At 39.3% G+C, this 15,138-nt stretch overlaps 1 protein-coding gene across 6 annotated transcripts in view; it reads left to right on the top strand.

Moving 5' to 3' along the window:
- The window catches only part of znf536 (zinc finger protein 536), a 232,449-nt gene that overhangs the window by 47,583 nt on the left and 169,728 nt on the right, over positions 1-15,138 (top strand). For 4 of the 6 annotated variants that reach the window (XM_028014772.1, XM_028014776.1, XM_028014773.1 and 1 more), the window contains one exon: positions 4,822-4,921. The gene's annotated coding sequence lies outside the window, so the exon portion shown is untranslated. Of the gene's footprint in view, positions 1-4,821; positions 4,935-5,729; positions 6,022-15,138 lie in introns of those variants that run through there. The other 2 variants (XM_028014777.1, XM_028014778.1) reach the window with 2 other exon arrangements.

Here is a 15,138-nt window from a genome sequence, read left to right as displayed (position 1 = left end):
GGATGAAAATCAAGCCAAACATGTCAGGAAATTTAAGTCTGGAAAAGTATGTAATTATGAAAAAAAAAAGTGTCAAAACTCTGCAGTTTAAAACGGAGACAGTGTGGAATGGACATATTAGCAGGTGAACATTTAGCTGATTGTTGGATTTTTTAAAAATTTTTATTAAACTCTAAATCCTCTTTTTTGTTTTCACATTCTTCCTCCCTTCTTTTTGGAAAAGCACCCGAAGCAGAGGGAAGACGCTGTCTCCCTAGAAAGCTCGTCGGATTATGCGTGTGTGTGTGAGTGTGTGTGTTTGTCGCTTGGGAGGTGGTCCAGCAGTGGGGTCTGTTCTGTCCCAGCCGGACAGCCTGAGCCAGTCTGCCACTCATGGGGGCACGCTGTAGATGGGGCGGCGCCAGCGCAGACACCCGCTCACACACATGCTCACCCAAATTCACGTCCCTGACGGAACAAGTAATACCTGGATTTCACACACATACATAAACACACCCGCACACACACACACGCACACCGTCCTGGCTCTGGCACACACGAAGGGTTAACCCTTACTGGGTTCTCAGACTTGTATCCAGGATGAACAGGTGGTCCCACAAAACATGGGCATTCATTTCCTCATGACTTCTCCCTGTGTGTGTGCAGGCGGGTACGGTGCGTGTGTGTCTGTGTGTGAGGACAGAAGGGTAAATGTGTGTGGAAGACAAATGTGTATAAGTATGGGGTAGCTTTTGTAAACCTTTTGTGATTTTATTTTTCTTCTCATGGCGAGCTGCTGCCTGAAAGAACATCACAAGTTTCACAGGGCGAGGCGGCGCGCAGATATGTGAACGTTTGTTGGCGTGTGTGTGCATGTGTGTGTGTGTTCCTGACCCCGCGATCCAACTGCACCAAACACAGCTGTCAGCACTTCACATCGTCGCTTTCTCCCCTTCTATCTGCCCCCTTTCCCCACATTTTTCTTCATTTGAATCATCCCAACTGAGATCCTTCCTTTAAAGACAACTTCTACTGAGCAGCGTCTTGCTCTCCTTCACCCATCATCCCCTCTCCACACCCCCACTGCCTCAAGTGAGCTCTTCCCAGCAGAGAAAATCGAAGGTAAATCTCTTTCGAGGCAAAAAAAAAAAAAAAAAAAAAAAAAAAACATTGTACTGCACTTTGGCTGTTTAATATATCACTCTCCAATAGAGGAGGAGATGGAGATGGAGAAGATTAAAAAACATACTCACCTGACCACCGTGATAACAGGTCCTGCTCACAGGATCGTTTCACCACTGTGAAACTGACTGCGGCTGGGCATTTAGCACATCGTTTATTGTGAAGAATGTCTTATCATGGCGAGAATTTTGATTCATTACGATAACAAAAAGTTTTAAGAACTCTAAAATCTGTCTGTTATTGGTTTTCCAGTGAGGGAGCATAAATAAATATCAATAAATTAGAAAAAAAAATATTAAATGCTTTTACCGTGGGCAGTTAGTGATAAAGATACTTCTCTTTGACACTCCTTTGCAAAAATACAAAATCTTACCAAGTATTTTTTGTCTAATTTCTAGTGCAAATATATTGAACTAATACAAAATGAAAACAACTTAAAATAAAATGTTCTGCTTATTTTGACTTTAGTAACTGTCGATATTGATACACAAATGCTACCTCCACTGGTAGTTTTTAACTTAAAACATGAAAAATGTATTGCTATAAGTGAGAAAATCTGCCAGTGGAACTAGTACTTTTCAATCTATATTCAATCTGTCAATCTAGTTTATTTACATAGAACATTCAGCAGCATAACAGTTCAAAGTGTTTTACATTGTGAAAACATAAAAAACATCATAAACACATCACACTGTCAACAATTTTGAAACCAGTAATATGCATTGCGTTTTGTTGAGTGCCATTGTTAAAATCATGACTATACATCAAATATGTTTGCCAGTGTTCCATTTATTAGAGTTCAAAGGTCATTCTAAACAGGTGGATTTTAGTTTTAATTTAAAGGAACTCAGTGTTTCTGCTGTTTTGATGTTTTCTGGAACTTTGTTCCAGATTTGTAGTGCATATTCAAGAATTAATAACTTAATCTCAAATATCTTACTGAAAACCAACTATTAAGTTAGTTTTGTCTTTTTTTAAAAGTGTGTTAAAATAGTTGGTCTAGAAACTAGAAGATGCCTGTCCCTGTCGGGAACACAGCTGATCCACTGAACCCAGATGCTGCAGAAGTGGATGCAAAAAAGACTAAAAAACAACCAAAAAATCACATAAGAGCAGGTAAACAAAGTGAGAAGGAGAAAAGTGGATGAAGCTGAGGAGACAAACACAGAAAGAGCTGAAAGAAAGAAGAGTCTCTCTGAGTCAGCAGGTTTAGGTGAAGTCTGATTAAACGAGGTAGGAAACCACTTGGGGTAGTAAATAACGGAGGTGTCAAAATGTTGCTTAATGACCTGGATATCTACTGCATGAAATATGTATCTGCAGATCTATGCAGAAGCCACATTTTTTCCTTTGATTCTTTAATGTGTGTGGGGGGCTAAATTTTTAAAACAACTTACTGCAAAACTACAAGAAGTTCGCTTGTAAGGTAAACTTGACAGAATACAGTATTCTGTGGAATACCACAGCCATTATTGTTTCATGGTTATGGGAAGGAAAATGTCTTGAAGCAGTATGTGAAAAGGTTTGAAGAATCTATCAATAGGAGAGAAAAATGCTAACATTAGCTCCTCAGTGCTAATGTTAGCTAACATTAGCTGACTTTAGCTATGATAGCAGACCAGTACAAGGCCTTCAGGTAGTAAGTCTGCGTCTGACGTGACTTAAGTTCATGTGTCCAGTCGTAGACTCAATCATCAAACTAAATTTATTTGAATTTGCTTGTCAAATACTGCTGTATGAATAAAATGCAAACATGATATTTTAGTCGTGTCCCACCACTACATTTTGTATAAAATGTATTGCTTTACTATATTTTAATTTCAGAAACATTTAATCTATTCATGACATATACTTTTTCACATTTTCATAAATCTTTTTGATTTATAAAAATCAAAAATATTATCATAAAGTAAAAATTCAGGTGCATACATCACTTTGTTTTAACTACAATCTTTGCATAACTTCTAAAGAAATCTGCATATAGATCCACATCTTCATTTCTGGGACTAGAAACAAAAATACTAAGACCGATGTTGTGCTAGTAGGAGTTGACATCCCATTGAAATCAAAATAAAAAGAAATCCACATTATCAAAATGAAATTAAAGTAAAGGTGAAAGATTTTCCTGAAACATTTGCAGTTTTGTTTTCTTTGAGAATATTTTGTTTTTATTTTTTTTTTTACTCAGTCATTAGCTTTCCAGCTTCTGGTTGGAATTAATGGAAAAAGAATCTGAGCTAAGGGAGACGAGTGTGGAAAACTCATTCAATCACACCATGCTTATTGGTTTTTAGGGCGGAAAGCGGTAATAGGCGTGCAGGAAACTGGCTTCTACTTTACCATTTCTAAAAAATTCTGTATTTCTACTCCATATGGATACACTTCAAACTGATTTTAAAATCCTTCACTTTGGAAAGTGTTCTAATAAATCTTTTTTTTTCCCCTCCTAATACTCTGCATATGAACAAGAAAAGCAAAAACAGCAGGAAAAAAAAAAACAAAAAAAAAACTATCAGTGTTGATATGTGTCCATATGTGGACAGGGGCCTTAGGGGATTTTGAAGAATATCAAGTCACCAGTGATGGAACCGTTTTGAACCTAGTGGGTTTTTATTGGTATCAAAGAGGTAAAATCCATACTGTCAGACTGTGATGTCACAATATTGTTCTTGTTCTGTGATTAAATATTACTCTAAAAAAAGTTGGACTACCATCAGTTGAATCACATTCAATGATCTGTTTTCCTGAAGTGAATGAATCTTCTTAAGTGCATATAGAGCGTCTGCATAGAGTAGCTCTAAGCTGAGCTGTTAGTGGAACAATGCTGCAACATTTGAGTAGTGTGTGTATTTATTCCTTTGTGTGTCATTATGTGTTATTGTGTGTTAAAGTTGGTATTGTTGGGTATTGTTTCCCATCAGTTTTTCCAACTGATGGGGAAAAAAAAACTCTGCCTAGCTGATGATCAAATTAAGCTTCAGTATCAGATGTGTAGAAGGGTAAGTGACCCTAAAAGGGAGAAGACATGCAGAGAAAGTGGATGGATAGATGGAGGGTTTCCTTGTTACCTTGACCCTCTGTACAAACAGTTCCTTAACTATTTAGCTAAGGACCTTCCACACTGGTGAAAAAAAAAAAGTTTCTTGCCTGGTTGCAAAGTTTTTATAGCAATAAGGGAGAACATAAAGATGTATAAAGAAAATGTCTTTCATTTTAAAATTGATTTCACTACCACAATTTACAGCTGGTCTACGTTCTGGTTTTTATTTTGCTCATTCTTTTTTTTTAAAAATCCGTTATTTGGAACCCTAACCCCTAACCCTATGTAGTCAGTCACACTTTGAAAATGTACAATGAGCAAATACTAAATGTTCAAATAAACAGTGCCGTAGTAAAAGCAGTTTAAGATTTGAACATGCTCATGCAGTTATGTCACCTCATATAGTATTATATTTTGCATTAAAACAAGGAACAGAATGTATAAAACACTGAAAACCACAAGGTTTTCTTTCTGGGAAAGGGAAAGCCCTTCCAGATGAGGAGGGTCCTACAAACTGTATGCTGTGTGTGTTGAAAGAAACTACGACAATGATGATGAACTCAGCACTCCCCTCGTTCTCTCCTTCTCTCTCTCTCTCCTCCTCTCTCTCTTTCTTGCAGGGCTCTCTGTGCAGTGGCGACTAAAGCGGCGCTGAAGCTGAAGCGGGCTTAACCGGGCTAAGTACTCTGTCTGAGGAACAACCCCCTCCCAACGTCTGAGGTGACTGTCTGAGGTGACTCAGGGCTTTGAGGGAAGAGAAAGGGAGGAAGTGGAAGAGAGAAAAATGTGTGTGTGTGCATGTGGAGGGGGGTTTGAGCTAACTTGAATATTTGTTATTATTATTGTTCACATGAATGGAGGAATTTTAAGTGAGGGAAACAGGAAGGAAAGACGACAGACAATGAACAGAACGCAGAATGATGAGGAGAGAAGTTACAATGTTGGTTACTCGCTTTACCATGCACTATGTGTGGGGAGAGGGGGGGTGACGGTTACAAAAAGGCAGAGGCTGATTGTATTACATATTCATCACACAGACATAACACACACACACACACACACACACACACACACACACACACACGAGTCAGCTTTAAGTGGACATACAGACGGACCTCATGAGCATATCTACAGATAATTCCTGTTTAATCTCATTAGTCCTCCAATGTAGTAGATTGTTTGTGTTTAAGCGTACACAAGCAGTGCCTTTCATTGCTGTGCACTGAACTTAATGCTGATACGCACATCTGTTTGACGTGAGCTAAGTTAAAGATGGGAGTCCAGAAAAGTAGAAAGAGAGAGAAGTGTGGCAGATGGAACCTTTAACATCCTGACACGGTTACCCGTCCGACGGAACAAAGTGGAACCCCCTGCAGGCCCGCGCCTCCAGGCTTCGGTACTCTCCAAGGATGCAAGGTTAGTTCACCCAGCAGCTATTTCTTGTGGAGCTGTGGAATTGCCTTTGACAGAGCACTGGGAATATCTAGCCAAGGTGCGGATGAACATGTTGCGTTCGTCTGTTAATAGCAGGGTCTCGTATGTTATTTTGGTTGATTGAGGAGACGGTTCTTTTCACATCTGACTATCCCAGTTACTCTTTTTTTTTTTTCCCACAGTTTGGGTATAATGATAGATGCATGTGCCCAGGCATGAGGCTGTGTGCAGTCGTAAATTTAGACATTATGACAAAAAAAGAAATGCGTGAATAATTTAAAACCTCCCTAATTTTTCTTACGCCATTCTTCAGATTCCAACTGCATCGCTGTGAGAAAAGCATATGTTGGAGAGTTCAGGAGGATTTTGTACGGTGCCTGTGAACTGTGAGTGATGGCAACCAGCCGACTCTGCTCTTCCTCCCGTCTAACCGTGTGAGAGTCCCACGCGCCCCGTTCCCTTTCTCAGAACTAACACCGCGGCGAATTGAAACAAAAAAGGTCACATATTTTATTTATGTGTCAAAAGTGTGGTGAAAGAAGGGCATGGGGGGGACGGAGCAGAGTGTATCACTCTATCTGTTGGCTGGTATCATTCCATCTGTGCAGATCAATTCTCCCAGACAGAGAGAGATGAGATAGGAGCTTCTACACAAAGGAGGGAGGGAAGGAAGAAATGCTAGTGATATTGATTTATCAAAGAAGTATAGCATTGCGTGATTTGCTTAAATGTCCACATAAAACCAAGCTGTCAGAGCCGGGCATGCATTTGGCCACACAGACGCGCAACTGTGGATTTTCTCCTGTGGCTAGATGTACACGACATGCAAATGCATCTAAAACCATCTGTTGTACAGTGACGATTTGACATGGCATTCCTAAAGCCATTCCACCAAAACATTGGTGCTAACCTCGTAGCTCCCATGACCTTAACATTTTCTTACGACGACGTGGGAAAAGTCATTTCATTCTTTGAACAGATATAAAGTATAACAAAGCACAGAAATCTGCCTGACTGGCTGGAATTCCTGCATTTCAAGAATGCCTCGACTGCAACATTGTACTCCGCCGGTTCAAGGAGTCTCCCGGCTATTCTGTCGGTCTCATCCCCTGCTGAATAAGTCCTGGGGAGCTTCTCAGCGCTCCGCGACCTGTACACCTGGCACAAGGACAGGGAGTGGAGGCAGAAATGAGATTAAAGCGCAGTTAAAGAAAACTGTAGAAAAGAGCAGAGAGAGTGTGCACAGGGCCATAAAAGGGATAGTTTAACCATTGATCGAGAGCAGTGGTGGAAATGGCAGCAGTAAATCAATTTTATCTTGGAGCAGCTAAAGAGTGTTTTCTAATGAGGTTAATGCCACGTAATGGCTAAATTCCTCTGGTTAAAAGATGCCCTCAAGGTGGTGACGAGAGATAGATGTCGCCTTGGAAAGCTTAACACCTCGCTGTTCAGCAACAAGCTGAGGGAGGCCCTCTTTTTTTTTTTTTTTTTTTTCCTCCCAGGCGGTTTTTGTTTTAAATCACATTACTCCTTCATCCCTGCAACTTGTCTTAACATCAAATAGACGCTGGTAAACCTGGACTAGCCATTCACAATAACTCTATTTATCTTGTCCCCAGTTTTTATCTAAGAATTACAGCATTTACCACAAGTAATAGACAATGTTGTATTTCAACACATAAAAAAAATAGTTTCTGGAAACCCAGTCATCACCTTAGTGCTAGACAGCCAACTATGAGGAATGTCATACTGGAATGTGCTGACGAAACCGACTGACAGAGCAATAACAGCTTATTAATCCAGGCCGCTTTTAGAAGGTAGAGCTTAGTGTGTTTTAAATCAGTCGCGTTGAGGCAGTTTGGAGATGCATGTAAACGCTGCAGCTACATCCATGTGCACACAGGGTTAAAACCAGAGAACCAGAAGGTGACATGCTAACAACAATGTAGAGTAATGCTTGAAACAGCCCAGCTGGCTGGTTCTGAACTCTGGTTCTGAGCCGTGACTTATTCAGCCCACTGAATTTCACATCCATCTGAGGTTTGGAGGTTAAAAGGTTCAGTCAAAAAGTTATGACCAGTAATATTCACAATACATTTGAAATGAGATATTTACATACTCTGTATCTATATTCTTTTTTTCTCACTTAAACTAAAAATGTCCCTGTTTTAAGTAAACTAAGGTTAACAAGATTACTTTTATTGGTTAAATACATGAATTAAAAAGAATGCTTTATTATTATTATTATGTAGTTATCCCCATTGCCAACTTATTCACAATATTAGATCAAACTAGAAGTTTTTCAATTGAATATTAGATTTAAAGTACAATAGTAGTTCTTTTTTCTATGAAGTATTTCAGATATTCCATTTGAACGGAGATGAAAAAAAAAACAAAATTCTACTATCTCCATAACCAACATTTGCGTAGTGTTGTAAACCCAAAAAGACAAGCCGTCATCATGTCATTTTCTCAAAGACTCCAGACCTTCATCTATTCAAAGATAATTTAAAAGTTTCTTCATAGCCCTGCATGATTATAGGAGGCTTCAGTAAAGGCATACCAGTTCTTAGCCGTTGACAGTTAGGAAATTAAATGGGTGGGTGAGTTTTCAGCAGTTCAAGAGTGTTGGTTCTAAACTAGAGCTTGTCTCAAAGTAATTACAGTGTGTAAAATGCAAGCACAATACCAGCGTCAACCGCCATTAGTTGATCAGCCGGCATCCTTCATTTTACAGTTTTGACTCCTGAAAGCAACCCTCCCTGTGCTGGGAAGGGAGAAGTTCTCAGACAACTTCCGATTTAGCAACTGGAGAAAACTTTAGCCGATACTGTATGTGCAGGGAACCCCACGGCATCTGATATCAAGACTAATCACACGCAATACAAGCTAGCTCCCGCGCATGTAAGCAGACCCAGACATGTTAAATTATTACATTACCCAAATTACATTAGTTAGTAATGGAAGCATAAAAAATCCTCTTAGACTTCGGTGGAAGTGATCTAAAGAGTCTGTAAGCTGTAAACTAGACTCCTCTATAACATTGCTGATGGAAATACAGCTCACAATCAGCGGGCGTCTTTTTGTGAATTGGACACATTAGGGGTGCACTCCACAACGGGAGAGGCTTGGAGAATTCATGGATTTCCGTCAGCAAGAAACTCTAAAGTAGCCCTTTAGTGGTTCTGGATTTAAATCTAATGCTTCCTATGAAGACCTTTCAGTTGATGACATGCAAACGTGAAACAAATAAAGTCATCCCCCTACTGCCATACTCCCTTTTGAAGATGAAAACTGCAAATGATAGCAATTATTAAATTTAACTGGGTAAAGTAGTAGTTAAGTTAAGTCACTGTAATGTTCCCTGAAGGATTTGAAACGTTGAAATCTGCTGGTTTGTGTGTCTGCGTGTGTGTATGTGTGGAAACAAGCGACACATGGCTTGAAACTTAAGGAAAGTTCATCTCCACAGACCTCTAGCATTGATCACTGGGGCCCTAAAGCTATTATCATGATCTAATTAGATTTAACATAAGTCTGTGTCACGGCCCGGTGCAAGGCTGCCTTGTCCCCAATTCCACACTTTCACAGCACCCCTATTTAAAAATAGCTCACACACGACATGAATACAAATACTTTTTTTTTTCCCGGTCATACTGAGATCTACTTTAATTTCAGACTGAAGGTCTGGGCCAAGAGAAATGATATAACTCACAATACACTGAAGAAATGTGGTCTGGTGCTGACGTCCCGTCACCCAGACAATCGGTGTAGGAAATGCTTCAACACTTTATTTCAAGTAGGTGTTTCAAAAATGGTTTCTTTAATTTCAGAATTTTGCTGTGAACCTTTGAAATAAATATGGATTTCCTTTGATGTTAGACCACTCAATTGGTTTTATAAGACCTTGTATTTAAAGTAAGAACAGTCAAGTTAAACAGAAAGTGCTCACTCTGTTGATTCTGTTGTTTGAATCAACAGTTATGGTCTATACCAGATAAATATACTAAGAATATTTAAATCTAACCCCAGATGTAAAAGCAAATTACATGGAGTTAAGATTTGCCTTAGTCTTTCTTTCATTTTTTTGAGTTGAAGCCATGTACTAAACTTGGTTTGAAAACTTTTGCTAAGTCTAAAAATCACTCGTTCTGTGATGAGACATAAATTATAAAACTGAATTCTAAGTGTAGGTAAATGTGATTGTTGAATTTCTGAATAAATGGATGGGGTTTATGTTTATTTAATTTATAACTGACAAAGTAATTTATTACAATGTTCAGCTTAAGAACATCCCTTTGGTCTTTATTATGATGCTAAGCTAAATATGAACATGTCATTGTTGATTTAATAAATCAGAAGCATCATTTATAAGGGCAACGTGATCATCACCGTCTGACTGGAGAGATGGGGCTGAACTTCTGTAAACTGTTGTTCAATGGTAGTGATAAATTCAATTTTGCTCAAGGAAAGTAAGCAAAATTCCTTAAGCAAAATCCACACATAGACACATGCAGCTATACATTTGTTGTATAGCCAATTCACAACAAATGTCTCAAGGAACATTACAAAAAAGTTAATTTCATTTCAATCGCACATACACATTAATCCAAGTTATTAAATCAGGGCATTAAATTCAGCTTATTATTGAAAGTAGATTAAAAAGTTTTCTGTCTAAGGACCCAGCAGATTGCATGGAGTCATTGACCTGCAGCATTCCCTCCTCCTGGACGAAAACATAGAGATAATCTCTTGCATTGTGCTGTTGACTATAGCAAGCCCTCATACTATGTGTGCATGAAGTTTTTTCTTCTTAAAAAACTCACTTTTAACAAGAAGAAACCTCCAGCAGAACCAGAACCTGGCTCAGTACAATAGGCCATCTAGACAAGACAGACTGGGGATTTGAGAAGACGGAGCAGGAGGCACAAACAAGAAACAGTTCTTTCTATCTTAATGACAAGTAAAAAGTTAGTATTAGGATATGAACACATTTACTACAATAACTAAAAGTCAACATGCTTGGAATCTGTTATCTCTGTAAGATGGCACATATTATAAAGAGGCACTACATAGTAGCCATTTGTACTGTGTGTTACCATCATAACCAATGTTTTGTATTTTTACAGTAACTCAGCAGGTTTAACATTAATCATTTTCTTAATAGATCTGTTATTTTCTCCTGATTCTAATGATCACGAATGAAGCCAAAACTGTACGCCTTTAATCCCTACTACCTCTGCTACAGACTATACTATGTCATTACTTGTTAAATAAAAATGAAGAGGATGACACACCATACAGTATACAGTATATACAGTATATGTATATACAGTATATATACATTATATACCTGCAACATATATGTATGTTAGTGCACAACATATACATACTGACTGTCTGAATTCTGCTATTATTAGTGCCTTTGGACTTGTGTTTTCTGGATTGAGGTGGCTGAATGCTGCTGTGAATTACCTGCTCTGACACTTTATTAATCTTCAACGAGATTAGCAGCAACTATGCACACAGCTGGGCCGGTAGGTTGCTGTGGCCATTTGCACCCCGTGCCCCAGCACAAACACACAGACTAAAACACTGATAAATAAATTTAAAAAACTGCACTAACAAGACCTCACATGCAAAAACTCCAATGTGCTTTTTTTTTTTTTTTCCACAGCTCTTTCTTTTCATTATCTACTGCAGTATTTCTAGTTCAGGCTAAAGGATGGCATCTCACCTCCTGTATATATGAAGACTATTCTTATGAATCCTTGTGAGAAATGCATATCTCCTTTTAAATGTGCTTGGCATTTCTCCAGAACCACTCTGACCAAACAAGCACCCCGTATCACTCTCCCCACCCCACGTCTCTCTTTTGATTGATATGTGAAATCCGTCTCTCTCTGCGGTTCTAAAGGCAGTCCCTGTGTGCATCTGAAAGGTGCTCATTGTTGAGCTGAGACCACTTTGTCAAGAAACAATCCCGTTCCCAAGGAAGCCGGGAATGTCTTAAAGAAAAGATACATTGGGGGAACTTTTAATTTTGTGTGGGGTCATTTTAATCCTGATCCATTTTTATAGAAGCAGTTGTAGTTCAATGGCTGCTCACCCTAATGCTCTAAAAGAAGGAGCCAAATAAAGAGGGACCAAGAGAGAATGGAAAACCCACCCGCGGGCCCATTGAACAATCCTAAACTTACGTGTCACAGGGAATGAGGAAGGGTAGAGGCCTTTGTTGTTGGACACATTGGGATGTATTTAAGATTTACAAAGGAGTTTTTACTGAATACAGGCCTGATTTTTGATACAAGGTTTAAAATGAATGGCTTCAGGGCAGATTTCTGAGGGGATGAAGTCTGGTTTGGGAAATCCTTCAGACCTAAACAGGCAAAAACTGGTTCCAGGAGGTAGTGGAGGAATATGACCCTACAGCTCTTAATTTAAAAAGGACACCTACAAAGCCCAAAACAATGTTTCTTATTTTTTTTATTTTTGTTCAGCTTCTGATTACAAAAACAATTCATCTGTATTTTCAAAAAGGGAAGAACTGGAAAAAGTTAACAAGGTAGCATATGGAGTTTCCACAAACCTTTTTTTTTTTTTAACAAAACCCAATCTGTTCCTTCAAACACATCAGTTAATGATTTTTTATTTATATATATATATATATATATATATATATATATATATATATATATATATATATATATATATATATATGAACAAGACAAGACATTGGATGTATGCAAAAGTTTTCTTTTTCTGCATTTGAAAAACCTGTGTTTGAAACCTTGCCACCACTGTGGCGAAATGGAAACTGGATCTTGTTTGAGAAATGGCGGGGTGAGACCAAACAGTCTGATTCATGATGGTTATTTATGTACCATGTAGCTGCTGCTCAGCGGGGGGTTAAAGGCATGGTCTTTACTAAGTAACATCTTTTCCTGCTCGGTTTCTCCTCAGCTGGGCTCGCGGCCGGTCTTCCTGGTGCAATGTCTGTTTTTGATCATCCCCCAAAAATAACGAGTGTAGGAGTTCTGCTCCAGTATCGTCGTGCTGAGAAATTAGGTGCATTCAAACGAGCTTCGCTGTTGCATTGTGACGGTCAGGCTGATGCACATCCCCTGTTTTGGTGACATGACCTCATGTTTGTCACTGAATCTCTCAGCGAGCAGAGAGACATGACCACATAAAGAAAGAATATGCAACTGCAACGTTATTTTTTTTAAGGAAGACATGCCTCATTCTTTTCCTCTAATTGTCCTTTATTTATTTAGTCTTTCCCCCTCCTCCTGTTTTCACCCTCTTTCCTGAGACACAGGGATCCAAGTGAGCAATGGTGCATTACTAAGGACACCTGCTCACTTGACGTGGCCAGGAGGATTGACTGCTGTGTGTATTTGTGTCTTCGAGTGTGTTCACTTTTTATTCATTCATCAGTTGTTAAGCTGAGAGAGGAACCAAACCTGTCACATGCTTTCATAGTGGATATCTGGAATTCTGCAAAGACTGTGTCCTAAATCCAGTTGGCACTTTGGTCAGCAAAATAATGAGAATATTCATACTCTGACAAAACCTTAACTGATGAAGCACGCGTCATAGAGGTATCATGTCTAGAAAGGATGGAACTTTGTCATCTGTTAGTAGCCTCATCCTTACCGGTCTGTTATTTATTCAGAAAGATTTCTAAAAACGGGCCAAGTTGGATTTGACCCGACTGGGGGCATCAGAACTTGATTTTTGTATTCCAAGAGTGACTTTTTGGTTTTGTTTGAGGCCTTGTGGTTGAATCATACATTTATCTAGAATACTAAAACACACTTCACACATTATTTTTATTCTGGTGTTAGTAGTTGTAGGATTTCACTTTTGTATTTGGTGAAAGACCATGAGCTGTTTCTCCCACTAGTGCTAGACACACAGGTTTGCTTTGGTTATAGTTTCCCAGCATGCTAGGTGCTATAGTTCGGTTCCTCCTTTCAAAGTGCTCTCCAGTCCACTTGGCATTCACATATTCATTCCACCAACATTGCTCACTTCAACTGAACAAGGACCTGTAGGTTCGTAGGCGGACCAGAGTTTGCTTTTTTGATTCACGCCTCCCCAAATCAACTGGACTTTCTAGGCAAACAGAGTAGAGTCCAATTCAAGCAGACTAAACTGGGCTGGTGGGAATGAACCCTTACAAACACTGGGACTGTAGGACCAATTGTCATATAAACAGCAAAATTCTACATCAGGGCAAATGTCCTCACACGCTCTGTTGAAATCCATTCCCGCTCCATTCTCAAGAAGTTGTGGTTTTGGATTTGTTCTAGAAAGCATTTGTTTTCTCAGAGAAGGTGGTCACTTGATGTTGAAGGTCTGTGATTACCTTCTGAGGAGGAACAGAGGCGTGACAGGTGTGGATCAACTATGACCTTCCCATTTGATGTCGATAGAACGTGCGTAGATCACAGATTGCAAGTAAGGCCCGAAGGGACCCAGTCGGCTGAACTTATCTGAACTTGACGTTTTCTCAAATTATGTCTAAATCGGAAAAGTTCTTCACCATTCCTGTCGTGTTCAGTTAGGGAATGTAAAATAAACGGTTTCTTAATATTTCGTTCATAAAAAGAAACCACAGCATCCCTCCAACTTAGACCTTCATGACACCAATTAAAAGCGACCTTGTTCGATGCAGTCTAAATAATTATCTCTTAAAGATGAAAAGAAAAAAAATTCTCCTGCCGGTCTTAAAAAGCAACAAAGATGAGATGTTGAATTCGGGGAAAAGCACAATATGTTCCGTTACGTTCTCAATACTTTCTCTGTTGCTTTGAACGAGAAGAAGATTGGAAGTGAAGGAGGCGAGAGAGGCAAAAAGCAATGTTTTACCATTCTAATAAATGTGTTCTGTTCACATTTATTCCCAAACCCCCACTGTGCCCTCTCACCCCCCCACTCCTGACTGTCAAACAAAAAAAAGTAAAAACATTCTTATTCGTTTAGTATGTAGGTCACATTACAGTGGTGTCTAGCTATTGGACATGGGCTTAGATAACTGTTTGTTGAGTATTAAATGCTTTCGCTGCATCAGCAGCCTCTGCTACTGGCATTTCTCACACAGCTGTGCAGCTGAAAAGAGGCAGCGCCACAGCAAAATTGCGTCCCGTTCATGCACATGTACACACATGCTTTCAGGTTTTGGGCGGCGTGTGCGGGTGTGGTTGTGTGTATGGATTAAGAAAGGAAAAAAAAAAAAGTAAAAAGTCTTTGTGTGAAACACTTACTTTTCTCATGTAAAAGTGGACATAAAAGCAGGTTTTGAAAGCCAGTCAAAGCTGCACCTAGAAATGAGCGCTGGGCTTTGGTGAAAAGGAGCTAAACCCAGTGACCTGAGGCGCTAACTCAAGCAGATGAATCTTTGCTTTTCTTTCCTCTTATCCATGTTTGCTTTGGGTGACCTTGCACACCAGCCTTGTTTCGGTGTGTTCACATAGCGGCTGCCCTAATGGCTCCGA

This window comes from Xiphophorus couchianus, chromosome 4, assembly GCF_001444195.1.
Source record: "Xiphophorus couchianus chromosome 4, X_couchianus-1.0, whole genome shotgun sequence".
In the NCBI taxonomy this organism is placed as follows: domain Eukaryota; kingdom Metazoa; phylum Chordata; class Actinopteri; order Cyprinodontiformes; family Poeciliidae; genus Xiphophorus; species Xiphophorus couchianus.
The sequence above is the reverse complement of the archived record's forward strand: the minus strand, read 5'-3'. Positions and strand labels throughout refer to the sequence as shown.